The sequence below is a fragment of the Dendrobates tinctorius genome, unplaced genomic scaffold, assembly GCF_039654945.1.
Source record: "Dendrobates tinctorius isolate UK_male_01 unplaced genomic scaffold, ASM3965494v1 ptg000063l, whole genome shotgun sequence".
Classification (NCBI taxonomy): domain Eukaryota; kingdom Metazoa; phylum Chordata; class Amphibia; order Anura; family Dendrobatidae; genus Dendrobates; species Dendrobates tinctorius.
This window is the reverse complement of record NW_027361731.1, coordinates 17,899,586-17,924,838: the sequence shown is the minus strand read 5'-3', so window position 1 is coordinate 17,924,838 and position 25,253 is coordinate 17,899,586. Positions and strand designations below refer to the sequence as shown.

General features: G+C 45.3%; 1 protein-coding gene across 1 annotated transcript in view; it reads right to left on the bottom strand.

The window, feature by feature from the left end:
* LOC141093967 (uncharacterized) overlaps window positions 1-25,253 on the bottom strand; it is a 744,741-nt gene that overhangs the window by 500,966 nt on the left and 218,522 nt on the right. The window lies entirely within an intron of this gene.

The following is a 25,253-nucleotide window of genomic DNA, read 5'->3' as shown; positions in this document are numbered from 1 at the left end:
AAATCAGAATGACGCTGTACCATCCACAGACAAATGGCAGAAGATGAACCAAGTGGTCATTGACTTATTGAAGACCTTACCTCTGGAAGAACGAAACCAGTGGCCAGAGAAGTTGCCAGATCTGGTAGATTTATATAATCATATACCGGTAAACTCCACAAATTTCACTCCGGCCTACTTGATGAGAGCAAGACCTGGCAAGTTACCCATTGATTTAGACATGGGAGTCTTAACACCAGAGACAACATCGCCAGATGCAGACTGGAATACAGAGCGGCAGCAGCAATACCGCAAAGTACAAGAATGTGTGGAGAAAAGTTTGTCCCAAACAAGACAGAGGCAGGAAAGAAATTACAACCAACACGCTCCTGCAGTTCCCTTGACACCAGGAGAACAAGTACTCAAAAGAAAGAGTTCACAAACTAGATGACCAGTGGGAAGCATAGCCATACACCGTGATACCTTCAGACTTTAATAACACCAAAGTATGTATCATCTGCAAAGATGGAGGAGAAACCTTCGAAGCAGTCTCAAGAGATCATCTAAAGATGTGCCCTGATCAACTGAAGGACAAGAAAGAAGTCCAAGACACTCCACAGCCCATAGTACAGGTGGAAGAAAAGATTCAAACTATACTGGGAGAATTTCCTCGGACGTGGACACAAGTAAATCAGGCAATAGTAGTACCAGTACTAACCTTTCATCAGCCTACTGCACCAGATGAAGAAGAGACTCTAAATGAAATGGCTCCAGTAACAGATGCCACATCAGCAGAGGAATGTGGAAATCTGTCCCCTGCTAACAGCGAATCTGACAATCTCATGGTGAGTCTAGGAGTAGAGAGAACACAGTCTAGAATAGCTATCTTACACAAGTCCACTTATAGCATAGTGACTAATGCACCAACAGTAGACATCAGAGAACAGGTCAGGTAATCAGAAATACCTATACTGCGTAGATCCACTCGTAGTACTAGAGGTCAGATCCCTGCCCGTTAGAGATTACGTAATGTAAATAAAGTAATAAGAATGTACAGTAGTAACTGCTAAGCATGAGAGCCTACAGAGACTTACTGTATGAACGTTTTTTAAAGTATTCACAATAACCAGTTAAAGGACAATTGGGTCACAGGACTATGTGTGGTCAGAACTGTATTTGTAAATAGTTACTCCAAAAAGGCCTTTGAAAAAAGCCGCCGGCGTGGCCGAAAAACAGGCCCATCTACAGAGTGCCCTGTAGCCATGCCCAGGGACGACACACAAAGTGGGTTAAGGCGGTTCCCACCAACTAAACTCCAGGTACAAGCACAAAGACAATTCCTGGACAGCAGCGTAAGGACTGGTTGCTGCAGTAACTGTGCTATTATTTTCTCTTTGTCTGGTTTTTGATAATTTTTACATTTTTAAGACTTTGTAGATTTGCATTAATTGATTGTTGCTGTTAACAATTCTTGTTATATTTTCCTCAGTCCAGGAGTACTGAACCTAACTGGGGGGGAATGTGACACCCCGGAGTCCGCTTGTCACAGTGACATTACCTCCCTCTAATGGGTAAAGTCATGCTTGGAGGCAGAAAGGGACCCCATGTCAGGTAGCATACATTAAATCACAATTTCCTGCTGCAAGTAAGAAAAGGGAGATGCCATATAAAATCTGGCCAGCAGAGGGGGTTGGTGAGTCAGCTTGAAATCAGCTGAGGGGGTTGTCATGGAAATGAAACAGCTGTGAGGAAAAATGACAGTTGAAACGTGAGGACGTGAGGTAAAGAGATCTTTCTGAAAGATCCTGTCAGATGAAGACAGGGAGTCGAGCTGAGAGGAGCTCGATAGGCAGAGCTGATCTGTGAAGAGGGAAAGGACAAGAGCAGAGACTGAGACTCTAGGGAAGCTAAAATACTGCATATAGCAGACCCCTGAGTGAAGCGCTAATAAAGAGAAAAGGGACATCAGAGTCCTAGGCTAACAGGAGCTGTACGCCCTGATAGCCGAATCTGAAAGTACAAGGGATTGTAAATTCCTGTGCACAATGAACACCTGAGGGCACGGCAGCGGATAAGGAGCCCGGGGCTGACGGTGAAGAGAACGGTACCTGTGGAATAGGCTCATGCTGACAGCTGTACAGGTTAGTGAAACCATTATGAATAGAGGGTTGCTGCATAGTTATATACAGCAGAGACCCACACACAAAGCGCATAAAGGAAGGTCCTAAATCCCCACCTGGCAAGGTGGATTCCCTGAATGCCTCCAGGTGAGCCGGATGTCATGATCACGTGCGACTGGACACACCGCCTCCAGCAGGGCGAATTTAAATAGAACGTGCAGCTGGATACGCCGCCTCCAGCAGGTGAATTTCACTAGTACACGTATATCTGGATACACCGCCTCCAGGAGGGCGAATTTCAGAATAAAGGGGAAAACCAGGGAAACAATTACAATGGTGGGCCCTACACTAGGGAACGTGGACGTGGAGACCTCCTGCACTCCCCTGAGTCAGTGTCTCTACACTCCTAACGATCCCTAGGCCGGTTCCGCACCGGGCGCCGATCAGGATACCTAATATCCCTATCTCGCCCTGCACCTAGCCTGTTATGAATGAGTCACCAAAGGAGGAAAAAACAAAAATACAAGCTAAGTCCAGAAAACCGGAGAAGTTGGTAGCTATCGGATTGCAGACCCCTGATCCTATCCACAACAACTAACAGTAGCCATGGGGGGTTCCTACGATGCCCTAGACCCCTCAATCACAGCCAGAGAACTAAATAGGCCTAAAGAAAGAAAGGGGAAATCTAAACTGCCCCAGAGCAGACCCCAAAGCAATAGGCAGCCCCCACAAGTAATGACGGTGAAGCAAGATGAAAACACTAACACAGATAGAAAGATAGGTTGAGCAAACGATGGGGCCCAAGCTAACTAAAAAGGACAGGATAGAAAAGCTGCTGTCTGCAATCCGTAAAAAACCCTACCAAAATATGTCCCAACCGACTGATAGGAAAAACAGGCCCTGAAGTCGCTAGGACTTCAAAAAGACTATATCAGCACTCAGGTAAATTCTGAAGACAGAGCAAAGAGACAAACTGATCAGATACAAAAATGGAACTCAGCACACCCCCGACCGGAGATGGCTAAACTCCAAAAAACAAGGTAAACAAAACAAAACTAATAAGTTCAATAGCAGAGCAAAAAGTTATCTTTGGGAAGCAGGAATCAGACTGGTCTCCAAGAATCCAGCAGAGAAATCACCAGCGACTCAGAAGGGCGTCGGCTGCCTTATATCCAGTCAGAATTTCCTGTTACCCAGTCATCATCTACCAGATCAGGTGTTTGGTAATCAGCCTCACTACCTTCCTTCACCAGAAGAGGGAGTTCATCAGACATCGAGGGTGAAGGGGAAAATGAACTCACAACACTAGCCCTTTCTAGTGCAGTGGACGGTGCGGAAACTAATCCCACCACTGTACTAAAACACACACAAGGAAAAGAGACAAACGGAAACACCACTTAGCTTTGCTCTGTTGCTAATGCTCCCGGAAACAGAGTCCACCACCTGTGCATCTTTTCCTCCAACACCTGAGTGCGGCTCCAAAGCAACAGCGCCCCGCACCCGAGTGCAGCCTTGGAGCAACAGAGTCCAGCACCTGAGTGCAGCTTTCCAGCAATCGAGACCAGCATCTGAGTGTAGCTTTCCAGCAACCGAGTCCAGCATCTGAGTGCAGCTTTACACCATAGCTGCCACTCCACCAACCTATGCAAGAACTCACTGACACCATAGCTGCCACTCCAGGACTCTGACTGAGCTGCCCGGGACTCTCTTCCAGCTTCTTCCTTCCCCAAGGCTTGGTTGCAACTGAGCAATAATATCACCAACAGTGAGTGAGCACAACTGACACCTTTATTGAGCAATCACACCTGTTTTATAATAACGTGCACTAAACTAATTAACCAGTGTGCAATGACCCTAACGGCCACCGGGGGCAAAACTAGAACTGAAACCACCACAGTGCAATGACCCTAATGGCCACCGGGGGCAAAACTAAACTAAGCACACAGCTTAAGGAAAAAAGGTTACTTGTGCATTTATCTGTCAGATCCAACCTGGATCATGACAGTACCCTCCCTCAATGAGGGGCCTCTGGACCCTCAAGACCGCTTCTCATCAGGGAACCACCTACAGCGGGGATGCCCAGATCCAGAGTTCACCCCTGCAACTACCTGCACTTCAGGTTATTGATAAACGCACCGCTGGTATTGGCAATGTATGTTTTGGAGGCACCTCACATCTCCAAAGCGCCGACCTGGGGAACGAGTTATATATGTGTATGTTTGGTATGAGCTGGTAAGACTCCACAACACACTTCCACTGGATGTTTTTTGGTGTTCGCCCATACATACTCGTTCACACACAGGTCCGGACCTGAACGTTTATTGCCACACATTCGTTTGTCAATATTTGGGAAACTCTTTCTGGGATTGACAACAGAGGCGTCCCCCTGTGTCACCACACTCACACCACCGCATTCCACCAAGGGGTACACCACCCTCCAACCCTTTCCACCACAAGGTCTGAGCCTCCCAGGGTTGGCTAATGGCGAGGGTTGAGACTTGCCCCTACTGAAGCGCTAATAAAGAGAAAAGGGATATCAGAGTCCTAGGCTTACAGAAGCTGTAAGTCCTGATAGCAGAATCTGAAAGTACAGGGATTGTAAATTCCTGTGCACATTGATCACCTGAGGGCACGGCAGTGGATAAGGAGCCCGGGGCCGACGGTGAAGAGAACAGTAACCGTGGAATAGGCTCACGCAGACAGCCGTACAGGTTAGTGAAACCATCACGAATAGAGGGTCGCAGCATAATTATATACAGTGGAGACCCACACACAAAGTGCAGAAAGGAAGGTCCTAAATCCCCACCTGGCAAGGTGGATTCCCTGAATGCCTCCAGGCGAGCCGGACTCATTCCAACACCTGTATGTTGTACTCCGGACTACAACCAATTACCAGTAAAAGAAACTGCACCTCTCTGTGTCTTTCTCTCATTATCTGCACCCCAACGTTTGCAGCCATTTTTACTATTTAACATCTTTGCACTGGGACTACAGCCCTACCTGTGGAGGGCTACAACATCATAGCTGCACCCAACATCCATCCCAGAAAAGCAACACCGCACCGCTGGTCACCTCTGACTAGAATACCACAGGTGGCGTCACGTTTTTCACCATCTAATAACTTTATTTTCATTTTACCACATAAATACCACACAACTTTCCCCTATTACTGGACACCTCTGGGCCACAGACCGGGTCACCGCCGCCGTGACACCGTCCTCCATGGAAGTCGATGGGCCTGGTACCGAGTACCCCCAGGCCCCGTGGGGCACTCCACTCTCACTGGGCATAAAATTCCAGGGTTCGGTATATGTAACTCTGCCCACCGGACCCAAACTCCGCCCATTCATCAATTTGATTAGCTGACTGTAAGCAGGCTGAGTTTTGGCCATAGCTTGCTTATTTGACAGTGGTCTTGGCCAGTTTTGGATTGTGTCCACTTTACTGATCTGGGGTTTGATCTCACCTCTGCCTGCTACATATCCTAGGTATTTGCCCTCTTCTTTCCCCATGGCACATTTTTTCGGATTTATAGCATTGAGAGTGTAATGATATTACGAATATGCTCATATTCAAAGTACCCTTCTGGGACTTTCCATTGCTTTGCTAGCACACCTAACTCTGCTGCATCTTTTGGTTGTTGCAAATGAAAGGCAGCCCAGCACCCAAGCTGCAGCTGTGATTCACCTCACCCCTCCTTCTCCTCTCTCTCTGCTCTCTGCCTGCTTGTATAATCCTTTTCTCCTTCCCCTTCCTTCAAGAATGTGTTGGTGATGAGAAACCAGTCCTTTGTCTGAAACACGTGAGTCCTTTGTGGGGGTATAGTGTTCCTTTAAGACCCATATATGTTAATCCAGAAGTTTCACAGAAATAGGACTCTCATATTTCCTGAAACCGCAGGGTCAGAGTTACCAACTGGTGAGTTTTGGGGGCTCAGCACCTATCGGGAGCTGAGAAATGGATTTCTCCTCCACCAGGTTATCCTGCACCTCATGTTTACACTTAAATGAATGCCACTGTCCTGCTGAGAAAAATTATAATTTTGTCATCCTTCCACGAGTTTCCCTCCCAGAGTTATGAGGTTATGTGTTTTTAGTGAGTTCCCAGTAACTCTGAAAAAGGAAGACTACATCCCTTAACTCTGCCCCCCTCAGTGATGTCATGACCTGAGAGTGTAAGATATTGAACCTCATTTAGGAGGGGAACTTTTGCCCAGGAAGTGAGCTACCAGAGGCTGTGCAACCTGCCCTGATGCATTGGGATGTCTCTCCTCCCCCCTCCACATGGCTTACCATTGTCTGAGATAACTGTTTTTTCATTGTTAATCCCTTTTTATTTGTAATTGTCTGTACATACTATAATTGTCTCATTTTGTAATATCTTTTTATACTTTTGTAAACACTGCCTATTCTGTTTGGAGTAAAATATAAAACTTTACTAGCTTTGTTCTCCTTGATCTTATCGTATCCTCGCATCCTCTGCATCTTTGGCCCCATGAAACCAAAGTTCCCATTATTTTTCATTAGGTACTGCCATACTGTCAGCCTATGCATTGAATGCAAGGCCCTCCCTGCACCAAAGTTACATGCACCCCAATAAGCCTTTGAACCCACATACTGGATGGCCACAGGAAAACAAGTTCACATCATTCATTTGGTACTGCCATACTGTTAGCCTATGCATGGAGTGCAAGGCCCACCTTGCAACAAAGTTACATGCACCCCAATAAGCCTTTGAATCCACGTACTGGATGGCCACATGAAGCAAAAGTTGCCATTATTAATTTTTTTAATACCATAAAGTTTGCCCATGAAGTGAATGCAAGGCCTGGACCACATTTGCACACCCCCCAATCCCCCTTGGAATTTACCTGTAGGAGGTCCTCCTAAAACAAATCTCCCATTACAAAGGAGCAGGTCTCCTATACTTGGAATGGTCATATGCTAAGTGTATGGGCTGACAAACATTTCCCCCTGGCGGGTACACATCAACATAGTAGTTGTATAACCTTTTTTTTTGTACGGGCACCATAAACACCCTGGAAAACAGTAACATGGTTTCCTACAGTTGCTGCTGGGAAGGTGCAAGTTTTTAGCAAAAATATCGTGGGCAAGTCGTTGGATGAAGTGATCAGGAAAAGGGGCATGGTGACGGCAGGAATGGGAACGTACAGGATTAATAACAGCGGTGGCTATGGGAGGTATGAGATCCATGATACAGCCTACAATGATTAGTCATTTAGCCTCCCACCACCAATTACCAGAATGTGTTTCATGCCTGTCAGAAGATCGGTGTACCAGAAATATGTTGTCAAAGACGCATGTGTCCGTATAAAGGGCAAAGTGCAACATGCTCGTGACATGCTGAATTCTAGAAAGCAGAACAAACTGAATGCTCGTGAAAAAATACATTTAAAGAGAAGTGCACCGGCCGTAACTATCAACAAACCATTGGCACAAGGTTCTTCATCTTCACCCATACATATTACAAATAATATCCAAATGTCAGAGCCGATAAATATTTGTTCCAGTGTAACGAACACTGTTAAAGGAATTCCAATAAACATAGTTAACCATGAACCTGGGAATCCACTGATTTTCTCTTTAAAAGATATGGACGATTTTGGTATTGATAGCGACTTGGAACTTTAACACAACCCCACAAAGAAGATGAAGATCACAGCTGTAAACAAAGATCAAAAAAGGCTGTGATTGTCTGGAAATTCATTTTCTCTTGGTCAAACTTTACCTCTTACTAAAGTGTTACAGAATGATGCATACACGGCTCCCATGACTACTCAGCGTGACACTTCGCCAATCGCCAGCTTTATTGCACACAAAGGCTCTAACCAACGTGTCCCGGACACTTGTCACAAAGGAGGCCAGTTCATCAGTAGAGCCCACTCATAAAGAGTCTGTCTTTAGCTCTTTAGAAGGACCAAAAATGACCATTAATAATTTGCATCCAAGAGTCACCGAGGAAGATAGCGTGGAGCTTTTCTGTGTATGCGGTGTCTTGAAGTCCACCTGCTTGTTGAGTCGCGGAGTTGCAGAGGTTGTGTTTGTAAAAAAGGAAGATGCAGTTGGTGCCTACAAAAGATACAACACATACCTAGATGGACAACCAATGAAATGCAATCTTCCTTTGAATCCTAGTGTGATAACATCAGACCAGCCCATACTTCTAAAATTACGTGACAACCCGTCAAAGAAGGAAAGTTAATGTCGAAGAAACACAAACACTTCCTCCTCCTGTGTTGCTTCAAATCCTCCAGCTGAACATGATCATGATACTATCTTAAAAGCACTCTTTAAATCCTCAGGGTCATCAGCAATCATCCAACCACCTGCATTTAAGATTAAGTTCTGACAAACACAACTTGGATACTGTAATAACAGAAATTCACACTTCACATATGGGCCCAGAGACTCCTTTTTTAAAAAAAAAAAACAAAAGAAATTCTTTTTGGTTTGTGTTTAACGCTGGTGATGAACACCAGCAGGTAGTTTATGTTTGAAGGAGTCTGGCGTCAGACGTTTCACAATTTATCCTGTTCACAACATTGTAGTACAGTTCTCCTTTGTTGTGAGGCAGTTGTGTTATTACATCAAGAATTTCTGTTTTCCCCTTGGTCTAGTACTGTGATACAGCACAATTATGGTTCTACTGTTCTGTCAAGGGAGGCTACAGTGCCTTGCGAAAGTATTCGGCTCCCTGGAACTTTTCAACCTTTTCCCACATATCATGCTTCAAACATAAAGATACCAAGTGTAAATTTTTGGTGAAGAATCAACAACAAGTGGGACACAATTGTGAAGTTGATTGAAATTTATTGGTTATTTTACATTTTTGTGGAAATTCAAAAACTGAAAAGTGGGGCGTCGAATATTATTCGGCCCCTTTAACTTAATACTTTGTTGCGCCACCTTGTGCTGCGATTACAGCTGCAAGTCTCTTGGGATATGTCTCTATCAGTTTTGTACATCGAGAGACTGAAATTCTTGCTCATTCTTCCTTGAAAAAAAGCTCGACCTCAGTGTGGTTTGATGGAGATCGTTTGTGAACAGCAGTTTTCAGCTCTTTCCACAGATTCTCGATTGGATTCAGGTCTGGACTTTGACTTGGCCATTCTAACACCTGGATACGTTTATTTGTGAACCATTCCATTGTAGATTTTGCTTTATGTTGGGGATCATTGTCTTGTTGGAAGACAAATCTCTGTCCCAGTCTCAGGTCTTTTGCAGACTCCAACAGGTTTTCTTCAAGAATGGTCCTGTATTTGGCTCCATCCATCTTCCCATCAATTTTAATCATCTTCCCTGTCCCTGCTGAAGAAAAGCAGGCCCAAACCATGATGCCGCCACCACCATGTTTGACAGTGGGGATGGTGTGTTCAGGGTGATGAGCTGTGTTGCCTTTACACCAAACATATCGTTTGGCATTGTTGCCAAAAAGTTCCATTTTGGTTTCATCTGACCAGAACATGTTTGGTGTGTCTCCCAGGTGGCTTGATGCAAACTTTTAACAACTCTTTTTATGGATATCTTTGAGAAATGGCTTTCTTCTTTCCATTCTTCCATAAAGGCCATAATTGTGCAGTGTACCGATTGTTGTCCTATGGACAAACTGTTGCACCTCAGCTGTAGATCTCTGCAGTTCATCCAGAGTGATCATGGGCCTCTTGGCTGCATCTCTGATCAGTCTTCTCCTTGTTTGAGATAGGGAGGGAAGCCAGCACTGCTTAAGGTTAGAACGCATAAATTGGAGTGCATATGCACATAATGTCTAGCTGTATTCAAAAATGAGATATTTAGCAAAAAAATTGATCAATTCAATTGAGCCACCCCGCCGCGCCAAGGCAATCTCATATGGGGGGTCCTACTCTATATATTTTTAATAAATGCTGTGCCATTACGGCCTCCTAAATACACTTAGAGCATGACCACATCAAGTGCAAACTGTACCTGAACATTACTGGATCGCTCCCATGAAGCCAGATGAAGCAAGTGCAGATGAAGGCCAACCAGGTCTGAACACAGACATATCAGGAATGGCCTCCACACATTGCCTGACCAGCAAACATAGATGAAGGGCGATGTTGGTCCAGACACAGGTGCACAATTAAATAAAGCTTGGGGCAGGGTGGGGCTGCCGTGTGTGTGCACAGCAGCCTAATCCATCACAATGAACACAGAAAAATTATGGCGGACATAACCAAGCGTGCACGGCAACAGTGGTGGTGAGCCACAAACCAACAACAAGAAAATAGGGGGGGAAGCCAGCACTGCTTAAGGTTAGAACGCATAAATTGGAGTGCATATGCACATAATGTCTAGCTGTATTCAAAAATGATATTTAGCAAAAAAATTGATCAATTCAATTGAGCCACCCCGCCGCGCCAAGGCAATCTCATATGGGGGGTCCTACTCTATATATTCCTTGTTTGAGATGAAAGTTTAGAGGAACTGCTGGGTATTAGTAGATTTGCAGTGGTATGATAATCCTTCCATTTCAATATGATCACTTGCACAGTGTTCCTTGGAATGTTTAAAGTTTTGGAAATCATTTTGTATCCAAATCCAGCTTTAAACTTCTCCACAACAGTATCACAGGCCTGCCTGTTGTGTTCCTTGATCTTGTCAGGACCCTGTCAGCATCGGCAAACTGCCACGCAGAGCAGGGTGACTTACCCACACTATGGGAGAACGCGGAGTCCAACACTGAAGTGATGATTCAAGCAGACAGGACCTGCGGCACTGAAAATAGTAAGGAGTCCCAGGACCTACGGTCATGTGACTGCAGGGGGCGGGGTTTAGCATATAGCTGCAGATGATGTAATGTACCTACTGCAGGGAAACTGTAGTAGAGGAAAACGCAGGTCAGACAAGTGAGGGTTCGTACACGGAGAGGGCTGTGCGGTGCCAGGGGGACGAGCAGAGAATAGTCAAGTCACAGGCAGAGGGTCATACACAGAGGGGTAGCGCAGTAAAAGAGAGAGGGGCAGAACTCGTAACAGAGACAGAACCGGATCAAAACCAAGCAAGCAACAAGTTATCAGGCACAAGTACGCACGAGGTCAACTAACTCAGCCGAGGGCAGGAGTATAACTGACACCTGACCTAGGTCAAGTGAGCATTAAATGGCCACCCTCTGCCAGAGAGAGGCAGAAACAATTAACCCCTGTCTGACCAGGACGAGCCAAAGACAAACCCCATCCTGAATCATGACAGATCTTCATGATGCTCTCTGTGCTTCCAACAGAACCCTGAGACTATCACAGAGCAGGTGCTTTTATACGGAGACTTGATTACACACAGGTAGATTATATTTTTCATCATTAGTCATTTAGGACAACATTGGATCATTCAGAGATCCACAATGAACTTCTGGAGTGAGATTGCTGCACTGAAAGTAAAGGGGCTGAATAATATTGCACGCCCCACTTTTCAGTTTCTGAATTTCCACAAAAATTTTTAAAATAACCAATAAATTTCATTCAACTTTACAATTGTGTCCCACTTGTTGATTCTTCAGCAAAAATTTACATTTGGTATCTTTATGTTTGAAGCATGATATGTGGGAAAAGGTTGAAAAGTTCCAGGGAGCCGAATACTTTCGCAAGACACTGTACATAAATGTTGAATAAGTTGTATAAATGTCTTCAATAATCTGTTTAAACTTCCAACAGAATGTTTGGTACCTTTAACATCTGGAGTTGTACAAATGGATCTCAAGACATTTATATTCCACTAAGTGGGTGGGAATTATTAAGTGTCCACTGACTGTGTTCGAGAGAAATGATTATGTTTAGGACTAATTGATGTTTTCACACTGTATAAACTGTTCTATGGTAGGCCATACTCATTTGCGGCTGAAGCATGTTGTCATATCTGTGATCTGAAGACCGAGAAATGTAAAAGTGAAATAGATCACGCTAATAGTGATCAAAATACTGAGATGTGTATAGAGGAATGCTGGGAGGACATACATTGTGGTTTTCTACCAACTTCATCTGCCTTTTAAAATTTTTAAGTAATGCTGGTAATTAAACAAAAAGGTCTTCTAGTGTTGATAGGCCTCAGTGCCATACCACGACTATCTATTTACTCTTCCTGCACAACCCTATAATTTTTTCATAATTCCTAGTTAATTGTACTCCTCATTGGGAGAAGGGGGGGACTCACAAGAAACGATAGGTGAAGTCTGCTGGGATCACAAACATCCCTTTGCAAACAATAACGTGGCTGTTGCATAATGGAACAGTTCTACAGTTCTTTATCAGGTGACCCAGGTCTGTTTTAATATTCATAAGGAATCAGGCCTACATCGAATTTTTTGGGTTGTGTCACTCTTAGCCTATTTATTCACTAATGTTTCTGTCCAAAAAATACCAAAATACAGGCAAGATATTTGAGAGTGCCTGTCTCCGTCAGATTCCTCATCTATCTGTGTACTACAAATTGTGGCATTTGAGTCCTCCATTGAACTGTTTTTCCTCTCTCACTATAGTTATTGACAACTGTTTGAGTCCAAAAAAATATTTTTAACTACAGGCCAGATATTTTAAACTGTGGGTTTCACACACATGGATAACATATAAGTTCGCTACAAACTATGCAATTTGGAGTGAACTTGGAAAATAATGTTGTACATTTAAAAGTGGCAAGGCGTGTAGCAAGGGACAGGGAAGTGGACGTGATGGTGCATGCAGAGGCTGAGGCTGTTGGCGAGCTGAAATTGGGCCACAAGAAACACCCACATTTTATCACTCGACCTTCCTGTCACAATTACTAGAGGAACGCATCAGCAGTGTCAAAAGGTTGTTGGTTGGATAACGGATAATGCTTCCAGTCACTTTGCCACCACCACCAGTACCCTGTCTTCCACTGTCAGGAACACCGCACTGAACTTGCTCATTGAGCCAGTGCGCGTGTCCTGAGTAAAGCGAACTGGGCTCAAAGATACTTGTGGAGCGGGCAGCAGCTGAGTAGGTGCATACTTCAGAACAACAGGACCTGAAGCATGTGACTGCTGGGGCCATGGCCTAAACTCCAGAGAGCTAGGAGCTGCAAGAGAACTACTAGCAGGGTAACTGCGGGACAAAGTTACCAAGGGGCATAGACAGGGAGGATAGTCAGGACGTAGCCAATGAGTCATACACAAAGATAGCTGCAAGGTACAAGAGGGGCGAGCAGAGAGTAGTCAAATCACAGGCAAGGAGTCATACACTGAGAGGACAGCGCAGTGCAGAATCAACAGGCAAACTCACAACGGGGAACAGAACTGGGTCAGAACCATATAAACAAGCTACAACAACGAACAGGCAAAGGCACACAGAGGTCACCACACTCAGCCAACAGGCAAAAGTATAACTGACAGGGATTGAAGCTTCCCAGGGGTTTAAGAAGCTCTCCCTGAACCAAAGAGAGGCCACAATCATTAACCCCAGGTGTGCAGGTCAAAACCTGCACTGAGCTCCAGACATTAACCCCTGACATGCAGCTCAAAAACCTGCACTGGGATCATGACATCCACAAGGTCAAGTCTGAGTAGCCGTGGGTCTGGACCGCATATTCCTCACCCTGATCCTCCTTCCTCCCACCATGCCGATTGCCTGTAGATAACTTATTCCACACTTGGACACTCCCAAGAGCTGTTCACTTTGTCATTTATAGATTCAGGCCTCTTGCACTGTACACTTAAAGCCAGGCAAGGTGATATTACATGTAATGCTGGCCAAATATTTGAGCAGCCACGGTCACACAAAGGCAACGTGGAAAAAAGTCACAACAGGTGGACGATGATGACACACAATTGCCAGAAAGTCAGGAGGAGGACCAGGGTGCAGAAGTGGAAGATGAAGTGGTGGATGATATTATTATTAGTCACTTTTATAGCGCCATTTATTCCATGGCTCTTTACACGTGAAAAAGGGTCAGACAAGTACACTAAACATGAGCAAGGAACACGCAAGTACAGAAGGATTGAGGACCCTTCCCACGAGGGCTCACAGTCTACAGTTGATGGGTGTGGATACACAAGGAGAGGGTAGAGCTGGTCATGCGGTTCAGTTGACTGAGGATCACTGCAGGTTGTAGGCTTGTCGGAAGAGGCTGTTCTTCAGGTTCGTTTTGAATGTGTCCATGGTAGGCGCTAGTCTGATGTGTTGGGGCAGAGAGTTACAGAGTATGGATGAAGCACGGGAGATGTCTTCTATGCGGTTGGAGGAAAAAGAGATAAGAGGGGAGTAGAGAAGATGATGTTGAGAGGATCGAAGGTTGCTTGTAGGCAAGTCCAGGGAGACCAGATCACAGATTTATGTAGGAGACAGGTTGTGGATGGCTTTGTATGTCCTTGTTTTAGGGTTTACAGAGGAGAGGCTGGGGAATAACGGGGAGACAGGTGGATTTGTCAGGCAGCATAGTTTAGAATAGATTGGAGTGGTGCAAGAGTGCTATAGGGGAGGCCAGAGAGTAGAAGGTTGCAATTGTCGAGGCGGGAGATGATGGGGGCATGCAAAATCGTTTGGCCAAGAAAATGCACAAGGAATGTAAGGATGCTGGAAATGTTGGATCACCCTAAGACACCTATCATGCGGGACTGGGGAAAGTGATTAGCCATTAACATTGATGTTTAGTTCTGATAGAGGGGTACAGTGAGATGGTTGAAAGATAATGATGAATTCTGTTTTGTCCATGTTCACTTTTAGAAAGTGAGCAGAAAATAATAATGAAATTGCAGACAGACATTGTGTGATTTTGGTCAGAAAGGAGGTGATGTCAGGTAGCGATAGGTAGATATGTGTGTCATCGGCGTACAGATGATATTGCAAACCTTGGGATTCTATGAGCTGTCCCAGGCCGAAGGTGGAGATGGTGAAGAGTAGGGGTCCTAGAACCGAGCCTTGGGGAACTTCAAAACACAGGGGGTGAGGTAAGGAGGTGGTGTGGGAGAGGGAGACACTGAATGTCCCCATAACACCAACACGACGGAAGTTGCCATTACAACTGTTAGGTGTTCCAGAGTCTAGTGGTTTTTTAAAGACTCTGCCGATAACCTCAAACAGGACATTTGCACCAATGGCCATGCCAGCATTAGCAGGGGTAGCGAAAATACCAGCCTCTCCACCATCAGCATGATCAGGCACATGGCAGCAAAGCACCCGACTTTGTGGGCTGAATACCAGGCTCCAGGAACAGTGTCTGCCGGTGATACCACTGTGTCTTCTGCTGTTGTGGGTGCAAGCAAATCCCCTGACCAGGGTGCATGCAAAGACGCCTCCTGCCCTGCATCTGTCATTGAACACAAACTCAAAGGCAGCAGTCAGTTGTCCATGCCTCAGTCCTTGGAACGCAAGTGGAAATAGCCAGTCAAAGCCCCAAAGAATGCAGTAATAAATTGACACATTTCTCTTGTGCTTCCGCTCAAAATGTTGCCTTTTAGCCTCGTGGAGACGGAAGCTTTCTGCAAACTGATTTTGGTGTCCATCTAAAAAAGGACTCTGTCCCCATCCGCCTCTATTTCTCCCGATATGCCATCACAGCATGACACTAGAATGTGTCCCACTACATTACACGGGCCCTCAACCATGCTGTTAGTGGGAAAGTCCACCTATCTACAGACACGTGGACAAGAGCTTGTGGACAGGGATGGAACATCTCGCTGACAGCACACTGGGTTAACTTAGTGGAAGCCGGAACCAGACAGACCTTGGAATGGAACACGTCCTCCCGATGCTGGGAATTGCCGGCCCTACGGCAACCAGGGTTGCCCCCACAGTCTACAGCTCCTGCACCTCATCCTCCTCAGCCTCCATCTCCAAAATGAGCACATCAGTCACAAGCTGGAAGCACTGCAGCACTGCCTCAGCCAAGCATCAACAGGCTGTATTGAAGCTAATATGCTTAGGTGAGAAACAGCACAATGCTGAAGAGTTGTTGACAGCTCTGAAAGAGCAGGCAGATCTGTGGCTGACACCGCTGAACCTACATCCAGGCATGGTCGTGTGTGACAATAGCCGGAACCTGGTGGCAGCTCTGAGGCGAGGCAAGCTCATATACATACCATGGCCTGGCCCACGTGCTTAACCTCGTTCAACGGTTTCTCAAAAGCGACCCGGAGCTGCCGGATCTGCTTGTTAAAGTACGCCGCCCTGCATGCCCATGTTAGAAAGTCACCTACAGCTTCATCTGCCCTTGACGTGTTTCAGCAGCGTTTGTAGCTCCCGGCTCACAGATTGGTGTGTGATGTCCCCACGCATTGGAACTGTACTCTGCACATGTTGTAAAGTATTTGTGAGCAGAAGAGGGCAGTTGTTGCCTACCAGCATCAACAAGGCTGTCAGTATTCAGTTCAGACTTTACACATAAGATCTCAGGAGTGGACATGGATGTCAGATATATGTACCATCCTCCAAAACTTTGAAGAATCCACCAATGTGGTGAGCGGCGATGATGCCCTAATTAGCATCACAATCCTGCTTCTTTGTGTTCTAATAATACTACTAATCGTTATTTATATAGCGCAAACATATTTACATTTTAACATTTTCAAACAAAACAGTCCTAAATAACAATAGCAACATTAACAATAATAAAGTAATTTAATCAAAAGATAACGATAACGACCCTGCTCATGAGAGCTGACAATCTACAATGAGGTGGGGGAGATACAAAGAACACAGGTGCGTGTATTTACAATGATGTATTTTTTCAATGCTAGTGCAGAGGTTAGTCGAAAGTCGGGGATGGCCTGAGGACAAGGAGGAGAACATGTTCAGTCGTCCTCTTGGTGAGGACATGAAAGTCTTGCCTGTTAGCAGTCTGGCCCGCATGGCTGCCTTTCCCGTAACCCTCGCCTCATCAAAATTTTCGGTGACACTCATTACTGGTGACACTTCTAGATCCATGCTACAAGGAGAACTTTCAATCTCTTCTTCCAGAGGCACACAGGTGTATAAAAATGTGGCAGTACCAGAGGGCCCCTCTTGTGTAATTTTTTTAAAAAAAATTCCCATCTCAAAACGCTGGTGCCAGAGGTCACAGTTCGTTTGACAACCAAGGAGTACAGGTGAGAGAGACAACTCTAATCCAGCAGAGGCAGTGGAATACTGGCAAAGTTATGGGAGAGTTTTCTCAGACCCTCCCATCGCCCTGGAGCATAGGGTTTTCTCTTAAGGAGTGCAGTTTTGGTAGATGCTGAGGGAGTACCTTGCTGACCATACCAATGTCCTCCGTAATTCCTCTGTGCCTTATAATTATTGGTTATCTACGAAGGACACGTGGCTCTCTGTACTGCGCACGTGCAATGTACTCACGGTCACAGAGCGCACGGTGCCTTGCTCTCTGGCGGTCACTGGCCACACGGCGCCTCGCTCTCTGGCAGTATCGCTTGTAGCAGCGGGAGCCAACAGGAACAGTCCTTAGGCTGGTTTCAGATTACCATTTTTTTGTGCAGTGCTTCGTGTGCATACGTGCACATGCATCATGTGTACCTATGTTTAATATGGCGTACGCATGGTCTTGTGTTTGCATGTGTTTGTCTGCGTTTTCGTGCACATGCGTTTTTTCAAGGTGTGCGTCTAGACGCGCCAGACGCAACCTGTTGCATTTTTGGGTCCGTCCAAAGGCGTAAAAAAAACGCATGCGTACGCTTGCGCACAGAATGCGTCAAAACAATGCATTACAGTCTATGGGAACGCCTGCATTTGCAAATACATGCGTTTTAAGAGTAAAGATGGCTAGAAACTGGTTCAAATGCATGTGCATAAAAATGCAAACGCATGCAAAAACACATGTGCGTTTTTGCATACGTTTCAACTTGAGCGCGATGCGCTGCGCACAAAGCCACAAATCTGAAACTAGCCTTAGCAGCGCCAGTGCTTTAAGGATGAAGCACGATGCTTAGCCTTCTATGCACTGCTTGTCCCCACCAAAAAACTCTGCTGTCATGCCCACTTTCTCTTAGGCTGGCCTCCCTGCCTCTAGGTCACCAGGTCTGTCTGCTGCAGTCCGTCACAGCGCCTGGACTTTGGGTGCGTATTGCGCTACCCCCTTGCTGCTCACACGCTGACAGCGGAGGACTCACTCCTACTTTGCATGTTTTTTCCTATCAGCTTCCGGCCAGGTTCCCTGTCTAAACAGGCCCCCTCTTCCTGGGTAATGGGGCCTGTCCGTTCCCCTATTCCTTCCCCTGGAAAACGGGATGCAGACTTGACAGTTCCGGACCCTGAGAAGCACAGGTACCCGGAGCCCGGTGTTCCTGAGTCTGTAAATATTTGACCATTCTGTTCTTTAATGCAAGCATCATAGAAGGCAAGTTCTAATTTTCGGGAGCAAATTGTACTTTACATCCAGAAGAGTTTCACTTTGAAGGATTTTGTGGCTCACATCAATCCACAAGATGATACTAGTCTCACACTTCAAAATTACAGTGGTGAATCAGTGCCACACAGATAGATTGTGTATGTTCTGACGTCTGTAACATCATTTGTGTGATAATTATTCATACCTATTTGCTTCATAATATATTCATCATCTTCTTCAATGCTTCAGCATATAACGTTGTAAAAGTGAAAGCAAGTTGGTAACTTTTGTGGTAACTCATTGGTGAAAGTAATTGTAATCTTTACTATTTCTGCATTGTGTGTGTGGTTAACCACCTCATTGATCTTATTTAGTTTCTTTGGCAAGAAAAGAACAGCGCCATCAAAACCACATGTTTTTCCTAGTAATTCATCATGCTGGTAAAGTTGAGGTGAGATTAGGGATCTAGACAACAAATGGGGACTGTAGTCAACATGGCACTGTGACAAGACCCACTGGGGTCTAGCCATCTATTTGACATTTTGTGCAAAGCTGATTAGAGTTGCAAGCAAAACCAGATTTTGATTCAATAACATGTTGGATGGATTGTCTAGTGGAAACACCCGTATCATAAAAGTCATATCTTTGACTACCATGTTCTCCAACTGACACATCTTGAAATCCAGCAGAAATGTCAAAATCTATAGCTTCTAGTCTAGAGACTGCAGGAGCTCCTTTTTGCCATCCTCGTCCAACAAGCTCAGTATTAGTAGGTGATGGATTGTCAAAATCCGGATCAGGCACAACAGGCTATGGTAGTTTTGAGTCCTGGCCCCGTGCTCTTGCTCTGGTTTTTACAGTCATAATTTTATCTAGAAGATTTCACCTTCATAATCCAGAGACAGAGTACAACACTGCCCAAGTGTTCACCCTCTGCTCCTCAGACTTTCTATCTGCACAGCAACTGCCTCTAGGCAGAAGATGATGATGGTGGTAGTATTTGGTGCATTTAAGACAAAGTCATCAAGCAGCCATAACAATTTGAAACCGAAATATTTTTACAGAGATACTAAACTGTTCAATATGTGGCCTGTAGTTTTGTTTTTGACAGTACAATAGTGTTTATAACTAGGGTAAGACACAGCAAAAACAGTTGAATGGAGCCCTAAAATGCCACTTTTTGTAGACCATATACATATCCAGCTCAACGATATAGTGAAACCAATATTTCTTTTGTATTACTGCACGTCTAACACAACGGATCTGTGCTCCGATCATCAAGATGCCTGTAACAGAGAGCTGAACTTTTTCTACTTTGTGTCATGGAGATACCACACTGTAAAATATGTGGTCTGTATTTATATTTTTGACAGAAAAATAGGTTATAGAAATAGGGTAACACAGCAAAAAAAATGTTTCATGGAGGCCTGAAATGGCACAATATGTAGGCCACATATACATCTGGCATTTGACTGAGATACCAGACTGTTCAATATGTGGCCTGTATTTTTAAATTTTGTACCCCAAAATAATGTACAGAAATAGGGTCACAGACAGCAAATACAGTGGAATGTAGCCATGAAATAGAACTTGTAGCTCACAGATGGATCAGGTGTCTGATGGAGACAGCACACTTAAATATGTGGCCTGTTTTGTTTTTTTTTGGCCACCAAAATTGTGTCAATAAGTAGGCTATGACACTGAAAAAAAATTCTTTGGAGGACTAAAATTGTAAAATATTTAGCACTATGATATACCCTGCATGTGGGGACAAAACACATTGTTAAATATATGAACTGTAGCTAAATTTTGGCAGATAAATATTTTTTGGCAACTCAAAAAATTTTTGTCAGCAAAATGGGGTCAAAAAATTGGATAAGACACTCCAAAAAAATACTACAGTACCACAAAAAATGCCAGAATTTTCTGCACACTCAGATGTGATGCCTGGGATGGGCAAAGGCATTTAAAAATGCTGGATTTTCACACTGTAGTATTACAAGGATCTGACTGTAGTCTGCAGTGTCAACAAGCAAATGGGCTCTGGAATAAAATTCCTCCTCCTCCTCCAAGAACAGAGAGAAAAAAAAAAAAAAGATTAGAGAGCGAGAGAAAGAAACAAAGAGAGAAAGATTCTATAGATACTATAGCAGCCTGGCTCCCATTGTAATGCCCACCTGAGCCTCCCGGTGCAGGACATATCATGATCCGCTCACATGGCCGGCATCCCCGATTCCAAGGCGATCCTGCTGTCCGCACTGTCGGAGGACACTGTGATAGAGCTGAAGCATTCCCTGAAGTGCCTCCATAGTTCCGTCACAATCTCCCGAAATTACCTCATTTCCAGTCAGCTTCTAGCACGTCACTTCAGGTGGAGCATCACGTGCAAATTTTAAAGGGCTACGCCGTGTACTCCTGTGTCCGCACACAAACTCTCTCTCAAAATCGGGACTGTTCTGCTGGATTTGGGATGGTTGGGAGGTATGAATGCTCCCCACCATACACCTTATACACGCATGGCTCCGCACTCCTCATACACACACGGTTCCGCTTTGTATGCCTCGTACACACACGGCTCCGCTCCGTACACCTCGCACACAAACGGCTCCACTCCGTAAACCTCGTACACATGCGGCCACACTGTACACCTTGTACACCCATGGCTCAACTCTGTAAACCTTGTACACATGTGGCTCCACTCTGTACACCCCATACACACGTGGCTCCACTCTGTACACCCCATACACACGTGGCTCCACTCTGTACACCCCATACACACGTGGCTCCACTCTGTACACCCCATACACACGTGGATCTGCTCCATACACTTTGTATACACAGGGCTCCGTTCCATACACCTTGTACACACACAGCTCCGCTATGCACACCTAGTACACACACGACTCCGCTCTGTACACTTCTCCGCTCTGTACACTTCATACACACGTGGCTCCGCTTCGTAACCATACACACACGGCTCTGCTCTATACCTCGTACACGTGCGGCTCCGCTCCATACACCTCGTACACACACACAGCTCCGCTCCATGCATCTCATACACACGTGGCTCCGCACACCTCGTACACGCACTGCTCAGCTCCATACACCTCGTACATGCACGGCTCAGCTCCATACACCTCGTACACGCACGGCTCAGCTCCATACACCTCGTACACGCACGGCTCAGCTCCATACACCTCGTACACGCACGGCTCAGCTCCATACACATCGTACATGCACGGCTCAGATCCATACACATGTGGCTCCGCTCCGTACACCTCACACACGTGGATCGCCTCGGTACACCTCCTACACACACACGGCTCCGCTCTATACACACGTGGATCCCCTCCGTACACCTCGTACACTCACATGGCTCCACTCCGTACACCTTGTTCACACACGGCTCCGCTCTATACTCGCTGCTCCGCGTGGTAGATGGTACTGCCCTGAGTTAGACCATCTGCCGATCATGATCTCACAGAGCTTGGGCCTCCGAGTTGTTTCTCCAAAACTTCTTGCGTATGGTCCTTCCAAGAACCGTACAAGTTTTTAGTGAGAGGCATGATTTCTCAAACCAGATGACTAATGCTCTATTATCCCACCAATCTGTCACGAACTAGGGGTGTTTGGTTGCCCCCAGTTCATCAGGGGATTTATTATATTCCACTTTCCAGTGGGAGATGAACTAATGAGCGTGGGAAAGTTTCCGATTTTTTTCCCCACGCTCATTAGTTCATCTCCAGCCAGCTGGGGAGGCTGCGCAGAGATGAACTAAGTCATTCTGGCAGTGGTTTACAGCGGGTTGGTCGCATTACCACCGGTCCCGTTGTAAACCAGTTAACCCCTTCTGATGGATTGCAGCGGGGGACCTGACTGACCAGCGGAGAGGTAAGTATATTGTTGTTGCTTTTTTTTTTTTTAATACAGGTCCATGGTTTATTTATGGATTAGCAGAGGAATAAATTTGGTCAAAAACTTTGTGTCATTTCATTAAAAGAATTTTTAACTGTCTGTTTTTTTTAACCCTTTACTAGTCTAGGGTTAATAATGGAAAGGTGTCTTATTGACACCTCTCCATTATTAACCCAGCTTAATGTCACCTTTCAATAGCAAGGCGACATTAACCCATTCTTATTAACCCATTAGCCACCGCTACAGGGCAATGGCAATAGAGAGGCTAAGTGCCAGAAAAGGCGCATCTTATAGATGCGCCTTTTCTGGGGTGTCTGGGGGCAGATTTTTGTAGCCGGGGGGCCAAAAACAATGGTCCATCTCAAGACTATTAATATCTGTCCTTACTCACTGGCTTTCCCTCTCTAGTTGTGAATTTACCGCGGGAGCCCACGCAATTTTTTCAATGACTTAACCCATTAGTTTAACACCTAGATGTCCCAAATTTTACACACAAACCCTAATCTAATTATTAGTCAAACACATAAAAAAATATATATTAAATGGTTTACTGTATGTAACCCATGTGTCATTTCATGTCAGGTTTTAGAATGATTTCACAGAAGCCGGCAATTGAATCAGCAGCTATTATGCTATGTAGAACTCCATGAAAAAAAATTTTTTTTATAATATATATATATATATATATATATATATATATATATATATATATACACATACATACATACATACACATATACACACACACACACACATCGTATATACTCGCGTATAAGCCGAGATTTTCAGTCCATTTTTTGTGGCTGAAAGTCCCCCTCTCTGCTTATATGCGAGTCATACACCAGGGGGTAGGTGGGGAAGGGGGAGCGGGGGTGTCAGATCATACTGACCTCCCCGGCGTGTCTCTGCACCCCCCCTGCTTTTCCCCACGGTCTCCTTTCCTTCCTACAGCGGTCACATGGTACCGCTCATTAAAGTATATGCACATATTTATTACTTTAATGAGCGGTACCACGTGACCGCTGAAGGAAGGGAGCCCGTCGGAGAACGGGGCCTTGAGACGCGCCAGGGGGAGGTAAGTATATGCTATATTCACCTGTCCTGGTTCCAATGCTGCTCGCTGCTGTCTGCCTGCGGGGTCCTCTTGTCAGTGATGTTCAGACAGCAGAGGGTGCGGTGACGTGGTTAGTGCGCACCCTCTGCTGCCTGACGTCACTGACAGAGGAACCTGGTGGGCAGACAGCGGTGAGCAGCGTTTGAACCGGGACAGGTGAAAATCTCAGGTGCTGGGTCCTGAGCGAGGGGTGACACCTGTCCCCCATAGTGCGCTGATGTCTCTGCCTGCTCATCACACCGGCACCTGACCCCCAGGGACAAGAGGTGAGTATGTCTTTCTTTTTTTCCTAATATCTGCAGTAGTGGCAGCAGCAATATATTGGGGAATAATCTATGGGGCATTTTATGGGGGCAGCATATGGGGCATATTCAATGGATCATTTTATGGGGGCAGCTTCAATGGAGCATCTTAAGGGGGCAGCATATGGGGCATATTATTCTATGGAGCATCTTATGGGGCCATTATTAACCTTTGTGCAGCATTATATGTGGCATATTTTGTATGGAGCATCTTAAGGGGCCATCAAGAACTGTATGGAGCATTATATGGGGCTCCTGATTCAATATGGATATTCAAAAACATTTAACCTACTGATGTCGCAATTAATTTTACTTTTATTGGTATCTATTTTTAATTTTGAAATTTACCAGTAGCTGCTGCATTTTCCACCCTTGGCTTATACGTGAGTCAATAAGAATTCCCAGTTTTTTGTGGCAAAATTAAGGTGGTCAGCTTATACACGATGTGGTGTGACTGGTGGTCAAGTGGCTAATGGAAGGTATGTGCCACAGGGATGGTAGCTCCCTGTGATGTAGCCTGGAAAGTTTTTCTTAAGTGTACATAGATTTTTAAGTGTTGCTGTTCACATTTGGGTCCGGGCTATGGGTAGCTGAGAGTTGCAAGGGTCTGGCTACCCATGTACCACACACTGTGGTGAGGGGGCTCACTGTACCCTGTTTTAGCTGAAGAAATGTGTGTGGTTGTGAATCTGCAGGACCTGTGACTAGGTCATGATCATGTGACTAGCCATGTGATAGGTAACTAGGAGTGTTTACAGCTATCTAAGGCAGGTGTGTTGGACATGTGAGGGAGTGTGATGGAGTCAGCCCAGACAGAGCTCCCATGTTCCAGGCTCGGACGTCGCATAGCCTGGGGAAGCCATACCGGAGAGTCCGAGCCAAAAGGAGTGAACGGTCTTGAAAACCATGTGATACTGACCGGGGTCAGAAAGAGACTGTGTGTGAATGGACATTTATCGGATGCCTCTGAGGACAAGAGGAATCCGAGAACCTGTGTGGTCAATCCAACAGGTAACAGTCTTGACAACCGTGTGTTATACTGACCGGGGTCAGTGAGAAGTATTGCTCAGGAAAAGACTGTACTTTGCTCCATGTTTACGGATACCTCTGAGGACAAGTGGGACCCGGGAACCTGTGTGGCCGACACCAGCAGGTAATGGACAGGTGTCCGTGTTATACTGACCGGGGTCAGTGAGAGACCGTAACTGAATTCATATCTAAAAGCTGAATGTTTAACAGACAGTGCAAATGGCTGCTGGAACTGTCTAAATAATAAACTGAATGGCTTCATTTTAACCCTGAGCGTGCCAGTGTTAACCTCAAAGACCTGCAAAGTGAGTAATCCCCGTCCACTCACATGGTGGAACGTTACAAGTGTATACGGTGTATACTGTATGTGTCTCAATGACATGTGTGTGTATATACATATATATTCTTTCATTTCTTTATTAAACATGTCAGTGTGATTTTACTGTATCGCAAAATGAATTGCCGGCTTTGATAAAGGACACCGGTGCAT